Here is a 4,464-nt window from a genome sequence, read left to right on the forward strand (position 1 = left end):
TGTCAGAGCAGAAAGGAACACACAATTTTGGGCCTTCATATAGGCTAGTGGCCACACCTGGTGCTGGGGGGGTGGGCAAAAGAGGCCGGTGCCTTATAATGATGACTTTGTTGTACTGATCGCTGGGAAAATAAAAAAACCTTAGAAAGATGCCACCGTCCTGTGTGCTCACAATAAGAGCTCATATGTCATGGCTCACTTGACTTTACGAGAATACACCTCATTTTTATTTTGAGCTGTGTCATCTTCTTGTAGCTGGGGGAGGAAAGAAAAATAATGATTAATACATTTGTGTTACAGTTAGCATACAGTGTACATTGAAGGCATATCTCACCTCCCTCTCAAGTTTTTTTATTTCAAGGTCCAGTTTCCTAATGGTCCTCTTTTTTATTTCGGACTCCAGTGCAAGATTTTCCATCTTTTTCTTCTTGTAGAGAAACCGATCTGCTCGTGCGCAAAGTTAAACCAAGTGTGATGGAAGAATGCGGCGCCGGACTGAAACTAGCAAACACACTTGCGCTGCACCTTGCGTCGCTTTGTGCCAGGTGTATGATAGGGCCCAAGGTCTTGACTGTGGATCTGTCTCTGGGGCTCATCTAGTTATCCTGGTCTCCGCTGACAATCAGGGCTGTAGATGTCCTCTCTAGGTGCTAATCCACCATCTGGGCTGAATACGGGTGATTGCAATGACCATCTGATCTGGATACAGACTGGATCTGGTGGATATGGTGACCTCGTAATAAGAGTGAAACACACTAATATTAGCGTAGATGCCATTCTTCTAACAATGTAGCAAGTAGATTGTGTGTTATGGGAAGTGTTCCCAGTTCCGGATTTCCTAATTAATAAAGCCTAAAAATCCTTTAACGAATTTCTATATTATAAATGTGTTAGTATGTTATGTGTAACCCAGGTTAAAGAGGTGGGTCTTTAATCTAGATTTAAACTGACAGAGTGTGTCTGTCTCCCGGAAAATGTTAGGTAGGTTATTCCAGAGTTTGGGCACTAAATAGGAAAAGGATCTGCCAGCCGCAGTTGATTTGGATATTCTAGGTATTATCAAATTGCCAGAGTTTTGAGAACACAGAAGACACGGAGGACTATAGTGCCATAAGAGCTTGTTCAAATACTGAGGTGCTTAACCATTCATGGCTTCATAAGTAATAAGCAAGATTTTAAAATCTTTATATATCTTAATACCACGGTGTCGGGAAGTTTTCCTTAATCTTCCTTAAGAATAAAAAAGCAACCCTATCTAAAATGCTAGAAAAGAGAGAGTCCATAGTTTCTGTTACATCATCAAGTTGTTGAGTTTCTGGATGTGCTAAGGAATTGAGATAAATCAGAAAGATTAGTTACAAAGCAGTCTTTTGTAGTAGAAGTGATGGTTCTACCATACTTTTATCAAGGAGTAGAATTTACAGTTTTAGCTATATAAAGTTAACACGAGACTAGCTGCATATTTTCAACACCATTAACATCAATTCCATGTGACAGTATTAAATCTGGAGTATGATTTTGGCAATGAGAAGGTCCTGAGATATGTTGTCTAACCCCAGTAGAGTTCAGAATGTCTATAAATGCTGATCCCAATGCATCTTTTTCATTATCAACATGAATATTAAAATCACCAATAATTAAAACTTTATCTGCAGCCAGCACTAACTTAGATATAAAATAAGCAATTTTTTTTTTTAGTAAATTCTGTATGGTGATCTGGTGGCCTGTACAGTACCCAGTACAAACATCACAGGGGATTTATCTTTAACTCTCTGGATAATGTTATATGAAGCACAATTACCTCAAATGAGCCCACCCTCTTTTTCCTGGAGTGAGAAAGGTAATGAAGTAAACAACGATTTTAGACTCTGTTTTCATGTCGATATACACATTTACATTAAACACTCCACTCGCATTAATGGAGATAAACACTAAAATTACATAATTTTACAAAAAACATAATTCAAATTTTAATAAAAATTCGCTACATCATTTTCCTGTGGTATGCTATGTTTAAATGGAGTACTATAGGTGCACAATAATTCATCTTTAAACCAAACTACAGATCATATTTGAAACATATAACTAGGAGAAAACCGTAAGATTTGCATGTTTCCTTTTTAAAATATTTTGTCAGTGACAACCTGAATCAGACAATTGTATTTACACTGCAATAAATATGGGCCTATCTGTTTCCACTAAAAATAGCTAAAAGATGTTAATCAGCAAAACTGCATACATTTAAAACATTTAAAACAACTGAAATACTATTTGGCCAGTGTAAAATAATGAGATCACTCTATTCTACAATTTATCTGAGAACAACTTTAAACAATTTTGTTATTATGTATTGTAATGATAAAAACCTTCGTAATCATCGGGAAGAAGGAGGCGGGAACCGGCGGACAATCAAAATGAAACTTTAATAATTCCAAATAAACACAAAACAGCGTACCAGCCCCTCATGGACGACTGATGCGCACAAAATAAAACCAAAAAACATCTAAAAGCCCAGGCCTGGTCCTCTCTCGTCCTTCACTGTAGTCGCTCCAGTTTTATATCCTTCCATCTCCTACGTGGGACTCGAGACTGGCGGCGGGTCGCAGGTGTCACTGATTTGCCCAATCATTGCCGGCCCCACTCCTTGTTCCCACGTCCCTCGGCCCCGCCCCACTCGCCACATACCCCCATCGCCCCACGCAGGCCGGGGGGTACCCTCGAGACTGCGCTCTACTCCCCCCCCCTCCCTCCGGGGGGGACCGCTCACGGGGACCTGTGGGAACCTGGGGGTAGGACAGACGAGGCGAGAGAAAAGGAGATGGAAGGAGGAGCGACAGAGACGAGAGAGGGGAGAGAGAAAAAAAAATTCAGGTTCCCAGACGCACTGCTGCTCGGCCCTCCACCGGCTGGGCGATCTCCTCCGCGGTGCCTGGCAGTGGCACTGGACGGCCCTCGGCGGACGGCACGACACCCCTCCGCCGCCCGGTGGACGGCGACGGCTCCTCCTGCTTTGGGCAGCCGGCAGGAGTCCCCCGTTCCCTGCTCCTCCGGATACCTTCACGGAGGCAGCAGGCTCCGGCCCCCTGGCGAACGGCGCCGACTCCTCCGCTCCCTCACGGACGGCAGCCGTCCCTCCACATCGCGGGCGGTCGGCAGCGAGCTCCCCCGTCCCCGGCAACTCGCTCCAGTCCACCGCCTCGAGCGTCCATGGCGCCATCCTCCTCGCCAGCTCCGTGGCACCGCGGATTCACCACAGCGGCGACGGATCTTCAGCAGCGCGTCCCTCCTTCTCCCAGGCTTCGGCACCACTGTAATGATAAAAACTTAGTATTCATCCGGAAGAAGGAGGCGGGAACCGGCGGACATTCAAAATGAAACTTTAATAATTCCAAATAAACACAAAACAGTGCACCAGCCCCTCATGGACGACTGATGCGCACAAAATAAAACTAAAACACAACTAAAAGCCCAGGCCTGGTCCTCTCTCGTCCTTCACTGTCGTCGCTCCAGTTTTATATCCTTCCATCTCCTACGTGGGACTCGAGACCGTCGGTGGGTCGCAGGTGTCACTGATTTGCCCAATCATTGCCGGCCTCACTCCTTGTTCCAATGTCCCTCTGCCCCGCCCCACTCGCCACATGTATATTCTCATATATGTATTATGAAACATAACAAGGATTCTGGATAATTTTTTGCAATAAAAATTAATGTGTATGGCACAAATGGCATTATAGGTCTCCATCTCATATTTCCTTAATGACTCGGTCTTAAACCTGGTGTCACGTGGTGGGAATAACCATGGAAATGTTGTGCAGATGAGGTTATGCATAGTAAAACTAGGCGTTTTAAGCTCCACATATGGTTATTTAGGGGATGAGACGAGGTGGAAATGCATGTATGCACAACCTTCCCCTGACTGGGATTTATAAAGGGATTTGTGTGCAAGTTCTGGCGTACGCATGGTTTTATAAATCTGAAAACTTTTGTGCATATGCAAAATCTAGCTTTTGTTCCTACGTACACTTTTAGGATGAAATCTACGGAGAGTTTTATAAATGAGACCCCTGGGCCCCAGTTAGTCAAGTGCAAACTCTAAGACTATGTGCCATACATTTTAGAGAGAAGAGCAGCACCACCCCAGGAGGGATGAAGACCATCTCTTTCAACAGGTCCGGTCTGCCCCAAAAACTCATCCAACTCTCTATGAAATCTATATTATTCTGTGGGCACCGCTTAGACATCCAGCCATTGAGTGATGACAATCTACTATGTACTGTATTTCATCACCACAGTAAGCAGGGAGGAGTCGAGAGCATATTACAGTGTCTGACATCATACTTGCAGGTTCACACACCTCTTAAATGTTATTTTTTGTGACCTCCGACTGGCAAAGTTGAACATCATTAGCGCCCGCGTCAATAACAATCTTACTGAATTTACATTTAGCATTAGCCAGCACTTTTA

This window comes from Carassius carassius, chromosome 10 (genome assembly GCF_963082965.1).
Source record: "Carassius carassius chromosome 10, fCarCar2.1, whole genome shotgun sequence".
Taxonomy (NCBI): domain Eukaryota; kingdom Metazoa; phylum Chordata; class Actinopteri; order Cypriniformes; family Cyprinidae; genus Carassius; species Carassius carassius.